The sequence below is a fragment of the Diadema antillarum genome, unplaced genomic scaffold (genome assembly GCF_040938485.1).
Source record: "Diadema antillarum isolate AM-2024a unplaced genomic scaffold, OU_Dant_1.0 seq00001451_RagTag, whole genome shotgun sequence".
Taxonomy (NCBI): Eukaryota; Metazoa; Echinodermata; class Echinoidea; order Diadematoida; family Diadematidae; genus Diadema; species Diadema antillarum.
In genome coordinates this window covers 96,058-114,459 of record NW_027272197.1, presented here as the reverse complement: position 1 = coordinate 114,459, position 18,402 = coordinate 96,058, and positions in this window count along the sequence as shown.

Below are 18,402 nucleotides of genomic sequence, written 5' to 3'. Positions count from 1 at the left end.
TGCATGTATGTGTGTTTGTGTGTGTGTGTGTGTGTGTGTGTGTGTGTGTGCCTTTCATCCTTTCATGCCATCACCCATGCCCACCAGCAATGAAGCATAATCAACTAATGTGGTAATTAGTTCTAGTGATGACCCCAGCGCTTTCAGATCTTCCAGTATCTTCAACGGAGCTGTTTATTGGTCTGCAAAAAGGATCGTATAGACTCTCAGAAGTATGTTAGTTCAAGTATTATTCCACCTTCTGTTTTTCATTTCGGTCAAATAACATTCAAAATACGTGGAAGTCTTACGTTACTTATTCTATTTTATGTGTATATGTTCTGTTCCATCAGTTTAAAATAGGGTAGAATTGTTCCAAGCCGTAATGCTTAGAGGCCGTTGTCCAAGTCAAGCGATTTGCTCATTGACAAACGGTCTCCTCCACCTGTATACTTAAAGACTTGTCGTCATGAAATATATGTATTATTTACATGATTATGTACTGGGAACTCCTGTTTATATGTCCACGATTTGTGAATATGTTTGATATTGTCATACTTATTTTTGTTTTGTACAAGTGGAGAAATAAAACTGAAACTGAAGTCCACTTGCAGCTGCTGGTTTGCCTTCATAGGCTAAGAGTTTTGTTTCCCTTTGTCTAGTCCTTTCGCAAAGACACAAAGACTCACAATGACATAAGTGTCATTTTGTTTGTTTTAGAAGGCACGCGAAATAGGTCCATACACAGATGCGAGAGGTATTTAGCAATATATAGGAAGGAAAGTGATAGTAACTTAAGTCCCTTTAACGCGTCAGCTCCTGAGAGAATCTTGCGGTTTGTCTTACAGGCGCTCTGGAAATTAAGGTATAAAAACCTTGGTTTCTTGCGTCTGGTTCTGTCCTTGGATCTTTTACGTAAATAGAAAATAAGACAAAGAATAATATAAACGGGTCGTTCGGGCTATTTATCCTTAAACTCGCCAAAATGGCAATTTTGGAAATAAAAGAGAACCGCTTCATATGAAGTTTTTGTTTTCTCCATGAGAAGTGCCATAGGAAGAGTAAAAACACTCTTGGAGCAAAACAAAGAGAGACATTTATCATGCTGTTTCAATCACTTCCTGAGCCTCTCCAAAGTGAACTGTGCACTTCTGGCCAAAGTTCGACAGAATTAGCTGTCCATCCCAACACATAATCACTATCATCCATCACTACTCTTTCATCTGCGTAAGACCTTGGCTTGACCTTCAAGAAATGTTTGCCTAGAAAAAAAATATCACAAATGGTTATATTATTATGCCCCCCCTTCTTGTCTTTATGCCTGAGGCCCAATATCCACATCAGTAAACGGATATCAAACATAGCGAGCACCTTTGTCATCAAGCGAAACGTGATAAATATCAAATTTGAAGGAACTGTCTACCTCAATATATATTATTGCTCCGTCTCAATCTCCTATCAGTCTCATTTCTTTGCCGTGCTCTGAAGGACGGAGCGATTAAATGTGAGGACCAGATCGTCATCATCGAAAAGGGAAAGTACTTTCTGGAGAGCGTTGAATAATCTCCGTTGCTGGGGAGGGACCCACTTCGGGTAAGTAAATGTGGCGCCGGAAGCAGTGACTTAACGTTGCTCAATATTAGACACTTAGCAGACCCTAATTAGTACATAGCAACCCTCATTGATTTCGTTAAGTGTGTAATTTTGGGTAGCACCATCTAATTTTAGCTCAAACCGCTTCTCACTTCGTCTGTTATACGATCGCCAAACACTTTCTGCAAATTGGTTCTATCAAGCGAGCTGAATTAATCCAACTACATGTGTATGGGACCTAATGATGAGACGACAGGGTGGTGCTGTGAAGATGCATAGGCCACTGTGTGTGCGCGTGTGTGCGTCCGTGTGCGTTCGTGATTGTGCAACTTGCGGCAGGTATGGTTGACGTAGAGATTTACCTGACGATACAACCTCATCCACCCCTTCCTCCCCAACACACATTATCATCAGCAGCAGCAGTGTCATCATCACACACAAATACTTTTAAACCGACGTACAGCCCACACTGAATCTTTCCAAAGTCCAAAACTGTAAAACGCACTGAATGCGGTAGAAAATGGATTGGACATCGACAGTTGATAAATGTGAAATACAAAAGTTGTTGTTGTTCCTTCTTTCTTTCTTTTTTTTTTTTTTGGTGGTGGATGGAGAGGAAGTTCGAATTGTGGAGTTGGGGAATAAATTGAAACAAGAGTAGTATTCTACACACAAGTATAACTGAATCAAAATGGAATAACTTTTTGATAAGAAAGTTTTGAGCGAACCAATTTGTCAGGGGTGCATTTCCCCCACTTCGCATCAGTCGTGGGGTGGGGGGGGGGGGGTTCTGTGAATCATTCTCTTTCTGGTGAATGTTGAAGTGCTGTTGTTGTTGTTTTTTGTCATCCATCGTTTGACTCTCTCACACCTAATCCTGATACTCATACATTAGTCAGCAGATCCCTCTCATTTTAAGACAGAAGTTGTTGTTTTTTCAGGAAGTGTAAATATACCTTTACCTAATCATTTTGCTAAAAAAAAAAAAAATCGTTAAAAAGCTACGCTATTTTGATTCGGGGGCATTACTAACGCTTTTTTGTTGTGTGCATAATAGCATTGTATAATTTGTTTCCAAAATCAAAAAGGATTGCAACTATCTCTCGACATCAAATACAGTTTATCTGATGCTTTTTGACATTAGCCATGCTAACAGCGACGCATGATATGGCAGAATAGTTGTGCATGTTTCATTCAATTGTTCAAACGTTGTACATAACATTATTATGAAATTACATTACATATTTGAACACATAACAGAATACAAGGTGCAACTGGTAATCCAACATGATTTAACGACATAATTAACCCACACAAGTATATTCATTTAAAAGTTATATTGATGTCATTTCCACGTTATCAAGTCATTAATCTTTTGGAAATAATGATTAAAAAATACAGGAGACAGCATCATATGCAATAATTGATTGATCTCGATAGCGGCTTCCTGAAGACAAAGTGTATGAACTTTGACTACAAAATCAATGCGGGAATATTATATATATATATGTATATGAACACTAAACAAAAAGTAAGTTCCCCCTAAAACAAATCTCTGTAATTTATGAATCAGGAACCTTTCAGGAAATCTGAATACAGGATCATGTAGCTGTATTTCTCGGCTACCTTTCATGTGAAATTCAGTGGATATCACTAGTCTTGGTCACACTTGAGTGAGCATAGCTTAAAGTCAAAATGGTCACTTTTTGAAGTTCACAAGCGCAATTTTGGGATTATCACTTGGTCACGCTTGAGTGAGCATGACTTAAAGTCAAAATGGTCCCTTTTTGAAGTTCACAAGCCCAAATTTTTCCACTTTGATTTGGTGATATTGGAACAAATTTAAATTTTTCAGGATAAAAAGGGCATGCAACGTATAATTCATGTGCTTCTTATGTACCATGTGACTTGTGCACAAAATTTCACGGTTGAGTGAATACAGGGTGATGATTACCAAAATGGTCGATTTGACATGTTTCTCGTGGTAATTTCTATCAATTGATATTGAATTCTTGTGTTGAACAATCTTTACATACAATTCACGTAATTTCAGGGTTGAATGAGCACATTAAAAACAAACAAAAATAACAATTTAAATTGTACGGTAACAATTGCGATAATTTTGCGCACTGAAATCAACTGTATGATGCTTTTTTTTATATTGTGCTAATACCCACACGCATATCAGTGACCACCTGACATTTCAGTTACGCTTCAATAAGCACGTGAGGCTGGAAACCCCTTTTTTACCCTACAGTATGAAAGATTGGCAGTTAGGCCATAATCCCCATGGTAAGTTCATGTGAAGAGGAGGAATCAATGTTTTTGAAAGCTAAAATCATGGCTTTTGCATGTAACGTGGTTTATTTTACGGTTGAATTACCACATTATGAAACAATGATTTATCTTGTTGAAATCATCCAGCAGGTGTTTCATTGATATTCTGCATTTAAAATCAACCGGAAAAAAAATCATTATTGCGTTTTAGGACCGATATGATTGTCTCAGTGATCCTTGGCATTCCGTCGAAATTTTACACGTCAAAGGGTACATGGGGCCGGAACACCCCCCCCCCCTTATAATCCATGGCTACCTTTGATTAGATATAGAAGTATTTGTGGGAAATTGGTCTGCCTTTAGTTTGATGAAATCCTCTTGTTGGGGCAGAGATGAGAAATTATGCAAATTAAATCGCTGGGCCTTTGTTCTCGCTACTGATACTAATTTTGGCATTCAGTTCTTCATGTCTTTGTGACGTCATGAAGTCATTAACTCAAGGGAAAATAAATGCAATTAATCATTGACATGGTACCAAGTTTCACTTTTTTTAAACATCAATATCCTCCCGTGCTGCAAATATGCACTGAGAGTCTGGAGACAGATATTGATTGTGGTGAGTTAGTGGCCTTTGTTGTTCATGTGGTGTTGATGATTGTGATGGTGATGATAGTTGCTTAAAATGTTGGTTGACTACAAAGTGATAATTATAAATGGCAATATAACTCAGATTGGGTAGCATCTGCACTAACTTCTTAGGCTCTATCAGCTAACACCGCTGAACACGTCTTCATAAACCAAACACTTATGGGAATTTCAGCCACGAAAAATGGTTTTGACCTGCACACTTTGCTCATCTAATGTGCTCACTGAAGCATGTCACAATGTCATTTTTTATTGAAATTTTATTTTTTCATTGATATCAGAGTACTTTCCGAACATTTCAACTTAAACATAAAAAAAATGATTTAAAAAAAAAAGTTACATAAGGTAAAAAGTGTTTTCCAGCCACACATGCACATTGAAGCGTGACTGAAATGTCAGTTGATCACAGTATGCACAGTGGTATTAAACACAATGCAAAAATCATTAAACAGTTGATTTCACTGCGCAAAATTATCGCAATTCTTACTGCACAATTCAAATTGTTATTTTTCTTTGTTTTTAATGTGCTCCATTATCAGATAAAATGCTCTGCCCACATCTTTTACATTTTAGTTCAGGACATAAATTTCATTACATCTTTATATTTTGTCTGTTTTTCTTGGGAAAGACGTACGTCTATTATGTATGCGCGCTATTTGATCAAGATCCATATACTGTAGTTATGCAGAATCCTTTGGAAACTTTTATGAAGACAATGAGTGAATTTTACTCGAGTAATCATGCAATAACAATTTTGTGAACCTATGCACATATATTAATCTGCACTACAGGAGCCCCTGATAAGCGTAAACAATGATGACAAGTTACCGAAAAATATGTGAATTTTCAGTCTTAAAAACTTAAATGATGCTACAGTTGGGGATTTTCTCATTTGTTATGACTCGTTATTTCAAGGGTTGGGGCTGCACAGGTAAATGTTCAGTTTCCTAATTTTATTTTTGTTGTACTTACAGTAGGATTTGCAGACGACGAGCACCGTTAGATCTGCTCAGGTTATGAGCATGTATGTCATTTAGAACTGTTCAAGTTATGAGTATGTATGTCAGATTTCAACAGTAATAATATTGGAATGTAACCAGGGGCTTTACCAATGAGCGTTTTGTGTACAATCAGCAAGATCTTAGTTAATGGTTATATCGGTAAATTTGAAACAAGTGTAGATAAGTAATATATACAATGTATTAGTGCATGTGCGTTGTGATGGGTTGGTGTATGTGTGTGTTTGTGTGCATTCTGTTACAATAAAGCGTTGTCTTGCCCTGTAAACAGATAACCCTTTCATATATTGTTTTTGTTTTTGTTACAATATTACATTTTGTGTGTGTGTGTGTGTGTGTGTGTGTGTGTGTGCACAAGATGAACATTAGATAAGACACATCAGCCAATAAAGTTGTATTGCAAACATTATTTATGGAACGGTATAACAATAAAAAGAGATTGGAAAGAAGCACAAATGAACATTAGATGAGACATATCAGCCAATGAAATTACATGTCAATCATTTATTTTATTTATGGAACAGTATATGTAATAATATCAAAAAGAGGAATTGAAAAGAAACACAAATGAACATCAGATTAGACAATCAGCCAATAAAGTTGTATTTCAAACATTAATCTTATTCTATTTATGGAACAGTATCAATAAAGAGTGATTGAAAAGAAGCATATCCTTGCACAGCAATTCATTTTACTTACCGAAACCTTTATAAATGAATAGTAAAGGTCGTTCTTATCCGGTCAAACCTATACAAACGGTGAACCACTCAACCTCATACACTTCCAAGGATGATATGGTTTCGCTTACGTCACAAACGAAGGTTCAATCTAAACTTGTCTAAATGAATTGATATGGAATCAATTGCTAGTGGCAGGAAACTTATGATAGACGCCATCGATTTTTCAACTACGGGAACGGATGAGAAGAAAAGGGCAAGGATGTTGGATGGGAGCCCCTGCATCGTGTAGTTAACAATCTTACAATGATGCCAACGAGCATCGCTTCGAAGGTAATCAATGTCATTATTTCCTACTGTCTTTTACGTGACCAGTATGTCACCTCAGGGGGGCGTTTCATCAACGAGTTCGTCGGAGTTTTCACCGACAAATTTGCTATCAGCCAATCACACCAAGGATTTCATTAGCTTGTAACAGTTGTCAGTGTAAATCCTTGCGTCTGATTGGCTGATAGCAAATTTGTCGGTGAAAACTCCGACGAACTCGTTGATGAAACGCCCCCCTGATCCGAAGGGGCCGACTGAGGGCGGGATCGTCTCCTTATCAGTGCCCTGACCACGCCTTACCACAGACCTCTACATACTCTGTAGAGTTCTGTGCGCCTTACCGCCTGTGTCCCGTCTTCCATGGGGGCGCCTTCCACAGATTTACGGAAGATAACGTTTGACGTCAGTCTCCCGTGCATCTACACTGTCTGCGTCTCGTCAACATGACGATCGTTGACAGTGTGTTCTACCCGGTCACAACACACTCTGATATTGCGGATATGCAAGAGGAAATTATGAATATATTGTTGACCTGTCGTTACACGTTCACAAGGCATTGTGATATTGTCGATATGCAAGACTGCACTATAAAGATATTCAAGCTACGATAAACCTTAATTTTTCAAAATTTCCATCAATCCTTGACCTGTCACTGAGATGTTAAAATAATTGTTTAAAGAGATGCTTGTGGCTATGAATTGTACGCAAATCAGCACTGATCAAACACATCCCTGTTCCAGCTATGCATATCCTATGTGGAATGTGTATTTCAGCTACAGTATTGACATTTTGGACGGTCCTGGCACATTTTTCTCTCTTTAGGGCTCTCCAGGGTCGGCGACTGGGCAGAGCTCTTCTAGATAACTGGGCCCTTGAACACCAAGGTGTATGAATAGGCCTACATCAAACGTTATGGAATGGAATATTAGATACAAGTTTTGATACATTAACTGAGTGCGTAATTCAACCTCTTACTTTATCGGCCATCAAGATACAGTACATTGCAAGACACATCAATTAAAATTGTTAAAGATTCATCGCAGTCCCAAAGCCTATATCATTTAGTATTCTGTTTTACAATAATATGTAAATTGACACTACTGTCGATGCTAGAGCAGCAACTTAATTTGCCTAAGAAGAAGAAAAAGAAGAAGAAGAAGAAGAAGCTATTTTGGGGGTAATTACATGACAAACTGCTGGTAATGATTGCAAAGGTTCGAAGATGAGAAGACGCTTATTAAACTTTCTTTGTTCTATTTCATTCATTGGACTCTGTTTGGTTAACATGCAATTCTCTACTCAAGGTCATCACAAATAAGATTGTTGTTCGTTCGCCTTCAGTCCCTACAAAACAAAGCTCCCGGATTTGTCACATGAATCCTAAACAAACATGTCCCCCTAATTTCTCAATAACACAGACTTAAAATTCCCCAAAGAATTCAGCATAAGATATCAACCATTGTTTTTAAATCCATTCAAAAAGAGATTCCAATATGCATTAATGAACAACTCCATACCCATGGATCTTCTTACAATTAAAGTTCTGTTTTCTAGATTTTCTGATAATATTTTCTGTTGTTTTCGACCTAAGAAATGGTTCTTAAGATTAACTGTTTTGAGCCGTATTTCAGATAAAATATCATAGAACTTGTGATAATACTGTATAAGGAACAAATCCGTCAACTTTTCTTCAAAATTTCCGAGTTGTTAAAGCCCCAGGACTGAAAAAGGAATTTTAGTTTCTCGTAAAAAAGTTGGCATTTATCCACATTGCTCGTATCTGTGCATAATTTTGTTCTTAAAGTTTAGCGCTCAAAATAGTGTAGAATTTTTCAGAATATGCACGTAATTTTCTAATACGAGTTTATATTAGCATTTTACGTAGAAAAAAGTGCAATTTACACTGATTTTTCTTCGTATCTCCTGTTCTGTGTACACTGAGTTGCCTACTAGAGTAATTGCTGTCGAAAATATTGAAAGGGGCAGCAAGCTTCTGCTCTTTAAGTTAGTTGTGATTTAAGGATGATGCAAATTTAAACAGAAGTGCTGTCTTTTGTCAAAGCAATTTTTCACAACCATGAAAGAGCGCATAACCTTTCCCCGGCACGGAGCATGGGCTCAGAGGAGATTCTAGTTTCTTTATCAAAAAAGTTTGTACAATAGTAGATGTGCAAGACATGCAGCGGATTTACTGAATAGATTTATTTATATTGCCCGGAGTTATCTTTTTTTGGTGTCAAATTAAATGCACATGAGTAACGTCAGAATTGTATAATTTCATTTTCATTTTGAAACAGTATCATCTTATTTATTGATTTTTAAAGTAAATGTATTTTCTAATTAATTTTATTTATTAACTTTCCACACAAATGTTTATGCATGTTTATGCATTTTTCCCTTCTTTTTAATGCATGCATTTTATGCACAAATGTTTATGCATTAGTGCGTCTGTGTCACTTGAGGAATGTGTATTGCCCGGAATTATCTTTATTTGGTGCCAAATTAAATACATTTACACATGAGCGATATCAGAATTGTATGATTTCATTTTCTTTTTGAAACAGTATCATCTTATTTATAAGTTTTTAAGGTAAATTTATTTTCATTTCATTTTATTCATTAAGTTTCCATACAAATGTTTATGGATGTTTAGGTATTTTTTCAGTACACGCACTTTATGCACAAATGTTTATGCATTCTAGCGTCTGTGTCACTTGTGTTGTAACAGTGTATTGTACACAACTGTTTTTACCTGCCTATGGGCAGGAAGTAACCTAGGATTAATTATGTCTACATGCTTTGATCTATAAAGGATTAAAGTACGTTTTACATATAAAAAAATTCCTGGTTTGACTACTGAACTTAAAACACATACTTCATAATCTTCTCACAAAAAACACGTGCCTCAATAATTACTTGCCTATATCTGCATTTGGCTGTAGGGTTTGAGATGACGTAACTGTGACTGGATAACGCGCATTATATGTCAGTTCAGCCATGTTCATACCCCCAGCAGAGCCCCTTGAATCTGTGACTCCCTCTAAGTATACGGTCCATCAATTGCTACAGGTGACATCGCACATTCTGTTCCATGAGCCACTTCGCGGCAGCAGAGATTTTTTTGATGAACCATTCATTCCATCGCTGGTACACGCATGCGCAGACGATGTTAGGACGAAGCGCGCTCTTAGGACTAATTCTAGTATCACGAAGCACCTCGTCAGAAGGCTAGTCATATCACAAGGGTCGGTGTCGTCTGCTGAGGTATCATCAGTTTCATCGTATAGGAATCGCGCGCGCGAGCAACTTGTGTGGAATCCTCATCATGGGACAGATAGTTTGCGTAATCACCGTGAGTCAAATGCTGCGGTTTTGAAGGGAATGCATCCACATATGAATGCATAATCTGGTTTATAAATATCGACCCCTTCGGCGAGATTCCAGCCACTTTCTCTCGAACCCTTCACAGACGATGAGAGTGGAGGAGCCTGACTTGTCGTGACACTGAACACCAGGCACCGCACTCATCACCACGTTTTCCCTCTCCTCTCCGGTGACCTAGCTGATGGATGAATAGGATGCACACCAGCACTTGGCGACAAAAGAATCTACGCTTGAGAAGCACGTATTGATCATCGGAACAATCTTTCTTTGTTTTAGGAATTCCTCAACATTGTTCCTCTTTCGGCTCGCATACTAAGAGGATAAGCAACATGCCTGACATTTCGTCATGCGTGTCCATCTCCTCATCTCTTTTCTCTCTCTTCATCTCTGACGTCATCTACAAGTGCAAAAACTTCAGATTGTAGACATCTGCACACTTTCAAGCTCCTGGGATTTGGCTCGCTGTGATGTGTTGAGACTGAAAGCGGCGCCACATTCAATGGTTCTCATCCGACTATTAACAACATTGACAATCAGAACTCCGTTATGAGAGGTCCGGGATCGAATATATTTTGGATATCACTCCAAATAGCTCTAGTGGCGCTCCCAAAAAATGTTGGTAAGCTCACTGCGCATTCATTACCTTGTTAATATTGACTGGTGTAGATAAACAAAGGGTTTGAATGCATCATTATGCATGCTCTTTTAAGAAGTGGAATCTGCATAATGGCTCTCATAATATAATCACTCAATCATTGTAACTCCACACTAGCTGATTAATCGAAACGTCAGCGTAAAATCAAATCTTTCTCTATGTGTGCATGATATGATTCTTTTTTCGCAAAGGACTAATTACCACTGTGACAAATTCTGGTACAGATGATGCGAAAGGCATGGACTGGGGAAAGTAACAAGGAAAATAGTCCCATGTCACATCAGGTTAAATTTTGTTCCAATTGACGTGCTTATTAACTTCTTAGCAGACTGACTAGGTTTTAATCTATTTCTAGTCGGTGTCGGACTCAATCAAGGAAAGCGTTGAAGTTTCACCGCGATAAGTGGTGGAAATTAAGGATCATCATCTGCATATGCTGTAGATCATATCGAATCCACATTGCGTTGATGGTTTCAATATAAAATTGATCCTAAACACATCGACTCTTTTACCGTATTGGCTTGGGTTTCGAGTAGACTTCACTTCAAGAATCTGAAAGGTCATTCTGTTCAGTTTACATGAATGAAAAGTCATTTTACCCAACTGACATTTAATAACAATGATGATGATGATGATGATGATAAAAAAATAAAAAAATAATAATAATGATAATAATGACAATAATAATAAACCAATTCTAATTTATCTAAGATGTGATACTCTGTTATATTTGTATTTCAAGGGCCCTTTTACCTTTGATTCATTTCAGCCTGGTACAATTTGCCACAAATTACCACAATGATAAGACATATGCATGTATGCATCGACAAAAATAAGAGTGGTTTGGTGATTAATCACAGGATGGGGCACGCCAAAAGCGTTCCATCTCATAATGAACATGTTTTGTGACTTTAAGGCCTCTTCCAACTCTCTTCCAACAGTGGGATTGTTTAAAAACATGTTTAAAAACATGTTTAAAAACAAACAAACAAACAAACAACCTTAATTGATTCGATGTCAACCTGTCATAAAATGGCATCATGAATTGTTATCGTATGAGGTCATTAAGGTGATAATCAAATATGTATGTATATACACATTTCATATATGTATATGTCATTTGTGAATATACGCGCATCCAAGTATAAATATGTATATGTATATATACTATATACATATATATATATATATATATGTATATATATATATATATATATATATTATTGATATATAATGCGTTTACTAACCGTCAGCACACAGATATGACTGGTGTCCCCGGCAAATCAAATGCGAAGAATCCAATACATGCGCTTGCAGTACTGCACCGCCATGAACATAGACAGCAATCATTAATCTATCTAAATCCAAGAGATGCATAGATTTGCATAATTTGAATGCATGTGTCCGTTCTCATGATTTTAACGAACATAGATGATTATGTTTTTCCCGTTGCGAATTTTGTCAATGTGCCCACAAACACTTCAAATGCCTAAACATTGATAAACGAGGAGACCTTCCTGTCAAAATGAATGATGTATCATCATGCAAAATATGAAAGGGGGGGGGGGGAAGTGGTCTGAGATCTTGAACTAACAAACTTTATGAAAGTGAAAGGCCAAGTGAGTGAACCCTTTATTTCCCGAAGCCACTTGTTGCTTTTTTTTCGACAACTTTAAGAATGGATAATGAATGATTTGATGAATAAAATACTTTTGGAAGATATTGTATATTTAAAACGATTTAAGTAATGGACCCTTTTTTTCCTGGAGCGAATTGCCCTCTAGACAGAGTTCCATGAAAACTAGATGAATGTGATATCAATATATTTTATTGATATATTGGTGTTGCAGTTGTTTTCATTCCAGCGTTCCACGTCCTGCAAGCTTGGCTTTTTAGTGGAACACTCTTTTCCATCGTTTTGATTACTTCTTCTTTTTTGTAACTATGACAAAGTGTGATTTTTTTTCTTTTGATATCATTCTTGAATATTTGCATATATTGTGTTCAATGAAATATCCTTGAATTAAAGAATGAAAGTCAAATTGACAAATGTACCGCTTTGAATCATGTTTATATGGAAATGAATACTCCATTAAATTGCATTGTATTGAATTGAAAACTGAAACAACAGCAACAATGATGCTAAGCCTTAAACTTGAGCAGATTATGAAATCTAATTTTTGAAAAGCGCAAAGAAGTAATAAGATAGACATGGTGTAGGAATGTAATAAATGTTTATTGCCTAACTTTGTTGCATATAATGGGACATGGTTCAGACAATCTGCGATTTATCATCGACTTGTAATTGTGTCGTTTCCGGAAACATTTTTTATAACAGTTCTTATTATACGCATGGTAATTTCCTCAAAATCTAACCCGCTTTACAGCGATTGCTCCTTGATAAAGTGTCAATAGTAATTTACAACTTTAGAAGTCTTATCAATGAGATTTTTCACCAACAACAACATCAACAAAAGAATGTCTGTGTTATGATAAGGAAAATATTATGTTCTTATCAAAGCTGAAGAAGAATTTCTTTCAAAGTATTCATAATATTCCCCTTCATAAGTCGTCTCTGATCTTTTTAACAACCAAAAAGAAAAATATATGTAGGCCTACTTTAACAAAGTCGGTGCAACTTTAAGATATCATCATGGCTCACAGTTGCCTGACCTTGAATTTACAATTACAATGACTTCAGGTAAAAATGACTAAACAACATGCATACATCTTGTACTTTCATGATTGTATATGGTTAAAATCGCAGGACAATCCGAGTTAAACTTGCACCACCAACTGAGATCACCGTGATGGCGTTACGGAGAATTGAATAACTCCTCTCAAAATCAATTGCACTTTCTGAAACAAATGGCTCTATCGGTAAAGGGATTCCATGATCCTCTTTCCTCTACTTATCCATTGATTGGCTGTAAGGATATTAATCTTCTCTATTTGATATTATCGGTGGTGCGTTGATGGCTACATTCATTGGTCCTACCAGGGAGGTCTCACCTCCCTGGTCCTACTGCATGATGTTATTGTTGCTGTCGTTGTTGGTGGTGGTGTCGTTGATAATAAAGGGAGGAAATTTCTCATTAATTAAGCATCACTAAGAATAATCTCTACAATGAGTTTATCGGGTGGCACTAATCATTATTTAGACCGCTCGTCTCAAGAGGAGGTATTCTGCGGATGTATTATTGGCTAAGAGCCCATTGATCAGCTAACGAATGCAGAACTTACGTACGCTCCATTACCACCAACAACAGCCGTTTTAAAGAGACTTGCAGTTGAGCGTTGAGTGGGGTAAAACAACGACAATTAGTCTCATACCAGTCGATTGTTTTGTTGTCGATAAGATCGATAGGCTCATTGAACTGAAGAAATCACACTTGTGGCTTCAGTACAAACTAGATCAACGCATCATGCTTTCGCCATAACTGGCGGCATTGTCTTGATACACTTTGTCAGATTTTGATCTGCGTGCTGCAAGCTTAGATCCATCTCCTGGAGGGACTTGCCTTTTGTTATTGTTATTGTTATTGTTATCATTACCGATGCATTGACAGGTGCCATTATTCTTAAGTGGGTGAAGAGGGACATGGTGTATCAAGACTTCTTGCCCAAGAGCACCAAGCGGGATTCGAACCCAAGACAACCGAGTGATAGATTTTAGAGCTTTATCCACTCGACCTCTGTGACTCTTCTAGGGAAACAGGTCCCTGCAGTTCCAGCTAATTAGAAAGGTGTTGGAGCTATACACCTGTATATTCTACTATTCCATTGCGAGTATGCCTACTTTAATACCTGATAGTCCCACATGTGTGACATTTTCCGAAAAAATCCACCCCTAGTGTATATTCAAAGGGGTTGCTTGATCAATACAGCCGTAGCGGTCAGGACATTCTGTTGGTAGATACACAATACTTGCTTGCTGTATATCATAACCCCAAGATATAAGACTCATCCCTCTCACGGGGCAGTTAAGAGTCACCGTGGTTTTGAGGCCACGGCAGAAATGTATCGGCGACATTTATCTTGAGGCAGATGCCAGGGTATAACCACTGTCTCTGCGGACGTAGCGCCACTGCCATTGATCTTCCCAAGGGACGCTGTGCAACTACTCAGTAATAGATATTACCGCAGAAATTGGCTTTCATTCTTTAAATTTTCTTTTTTTCACGTCTGTAGTTTGAAAAGACGAGGTGGTCGCATTTTTGCAGGTTTGTTTGTTTGTTTGTTCGTTTGCTTTGGGGTGTTAATTCTTTATTTTCGTGTGGGCACAACATAGTATTACATCAAAGTACTATGGTAAAGACGATTAGAAGAAAAACTAAGCGATGTATTATGGACAATATCCGCCCTTATAACCGAAGATGTTTAGAATACAGATGGTTGTTTTTATGATGAGCCTTGAGAAGCAAAAATAAGACTGAAACGAAATTTCATGTCGTTTAATATGTTTTTTCACCCTGTCTATTGTGAAACTTCATACAGCCATTCCTACGTATCATTGCTATTTTTTTATGTGTAAAGTTTGCACAGCTCACTAATCTTAACAAAGTTCTACAACAAGTTCCTCAAGAGGGACTGGTTTATCAAGAGATCTCTATGGTAGTCATCGAATCCCCCTTCATGTATTCCCCCGTGACTATTGGAAGAGATCCAAGCCCGGCCCCCTGTCATTTAGGCAACAAAATGAACAGACCAGGGAGGTGGGAAGACCTCCCTGAACAGACCAAACACGCAACCACTACACTGGTCTTCGAACATTCTTGATAATCACAGAGCGGAAACTAGCCTATATTTCATTGAAATTCTTCTTCAAATGCCTTTGATTAGGCCCCTGTCGCGTGCTTGTCCGAGGGCACTGTGATAGCTATTCACGTCTTATAGTCACGTTCAAGTTCAGGTTAACGTTCACGTCTTGGCGTCCACGTTTAACCTTTCACATCAAGTTGCATTCTCTCTCCCCTGCCCTGCACCCCAAGTAGATAAGGAGACAAAGGGAATTTCTAATGCTAACACAAACCATTAGCAACACGTATGGATATGATGACTACAGCCAACATGGAAACGTAATTATGACATAAAAACGACAAATAAAATGTTTTTTTTTTCGACAAAGGCCAAAGACTCAAGAAATTACTCAGTAAATGCTCAAATAGAGCAAAATCTCAGTCAATCTTATTCATCCGCATAGTCGCACATGATACTGTCACGTTTGAATATCTCTGTTGATATCTGTCACCGTATTTCGGTACTTTTCTTTTATTGAAATATATATATATATATATATATATATATATATATATATATATATATATATTTACATGTAGTACATGACGGTTTTAGTCGCAAAAACGGATTAAAAACTATTTGAAAACATTTTAAAGTAAGTCCATTATCAGATGCAGCAAAATAAATCCCTTCCAATGATACCTCACTTTTCACATAAACAACGATAAAAGGAGATATTCTTAAAGTTATGTTTGAGAATAGTATACCATATTTACTTTTGTTATTTTCTTCGTTTTTGAATAGCTTTAATCGCAAGTATCTCCTCTGCCTCTCCCTCTAATTTTTCCCTCAGAATTAGATTTTTTTTGACAATTGCTCTTTCGTGCATTTAAAGATATATGCGTTTAAGAAACGAAATGGGGAAAGCCCGTTGAGATTTTAATTTACTATAATTCATTCAGAAGATAAATTTGTAGAAGAATTGAAAAAATATGAATAGCTTGAAACGATGTCATGATAATCTACCAGCAAAAATGAGGAAAATTTCATCGATTGTTTGTAAAATGCATTTTTTACGTTAGAAACTGTCAGAAAAGTATATGTATTTTGTTTTCACATATTTGTAATGTAATTTAGAATGTTGAATTATGGAAACATTGAATACAAAACTGAGGTAAATATTATATATATGATTAGTGTTAACTGATTTTGCGATCAAACTTTACATTGATTATATATATATATATATATATATATATGTATATATATATACACATATATGTATATACATATACATATGTATGTATATATACATATATATATACATACATATATGTATATATATATAGATATAATCAACATTCTATACTAATGCATCTAAACAAGATTAATACAATGTATTTGGTGAGGAAATTCATGAAATCAAAAGTCATCAATAGTCAAGCACATTGGAGAAACACACGAAATGCCATCACAATTCAAAAAACTCGCAGCCCACGATAGCGTGCGTAAAACGCTACTTTATCTACATTCATCAGTGTGCCTGAATAGACGCAGACTGAAAAATGACGTGGTTTTGTTTATTTTCGGCTGGTTGTAAGAAATCTATATTAATATACCTAAAGTTAGTTCATTATCAGTCATATATCCAAAAAAAAAAAGAAGAAGAAATGTTGATGCGTTTTCTCGTGTACTCACCCTTAACCACAACGAAAATACTTCAGCTTCATCGGGGAAAGTATACACTCAGCTGAGCCCAGAGAATCATATGCATCTTCTTTTTTTTGTGACGGGAGGGGGGCAAACAAGGGCCAGTAAATGGGCCCACCCCACCCGCCACACACACGTACAAACACATTAGAAATACATTCCGCAGTCCCTGACTATATAACAGTCTGAATTAGAATCGTAGAACGCATGTTTCTTGGCTTAGCCATGAGCAGACCCCATACCCTTTTTGTTTTTATTCTTTGAGACAATAAGAGAAGCATTTATAATTCTGACGTCATACTTTCGTGATGGTGGCCTCCATTTCGAGGTACTGATTAATACAATTAACATGAAATTTGATATGGTGTAAATGTTGTAGTCATAATTTTTAGTCATATTGTAATATTCCCAGTCATATTCCATGAGGCCGCAGAACCGTTATTCATAATCTACCCACACTCACACCATAACACCAGGAAGGTGGGAAGCGTCCCACCTCCCTGGTATGACACGACTTAAGTTCTCTGTTGATTTTGTTGTTAGGAATACGACTCTACGAGTCATGCGTAGTGATTTTGTGCGCTGAAACTTTTTCCCCCAGTAGTGGTAGTGGTTTTTATTCTGTTTGAACACATGCCGGAAGTTGGCTTCGTTAGCTTAATCTAAATGTGATGGCACTGCGGTTTCGCTGAACTTGTCGCATATTTGTTGAGGCTCGTTTGACAGCATGCACATTCCTAGGCGAGGTTATTGACTTGGATGCAGAGTCGCAGTTGTCGCGCTGACGTGGAAAAGTTCTTTATGGTAACATTGACGTTCACTTCAACTGGGGTTAGAGGATTCCCCTCTTTGTGAACAATGAATTTGGCTTACAGCGAAGATTTTTGTTTCCATTTTCCGCTTTTGCCATTTTCAATATCATATCTTCTTTATTGATGGAGTAATTATTTGGTGCATTAGGTGAGAAAATCTGAATGTTTCCAGTAAAAATTATCTGGCAAAATCAAAGTTGATACTGCGTGAAAACATTACGGTGGAGGGGGTGGTGACGGGATATCATGGGCAACTTTCATCAGTCAATAAGTGATGATAAAATTATTAGCGTTTAGTTTTTCTGTTCTTGTGTTACAGAGTTTTCTTTTTCTTTCTTTCTTATTTGGTAAAACGCTTTTCAGGCACTGCTCGGAGACGTTTGAGTAATAAAGAGAATGACATTTTGTTGTTTTTGAGATCGCCTCTCTGACCTAACAGATGCATTTGCTTGGGGCTTTTTTTTCCTTCTCCGTCTACAAGTTTTATCAGGTCTCTCCTCACGGTCTGTCACGGTATCCTTGACGGGCCATGGGGTAAGAAGGTCTGCTGAGTCCTGGAGGTTCAAAGGCGGGTTACGGTTCAG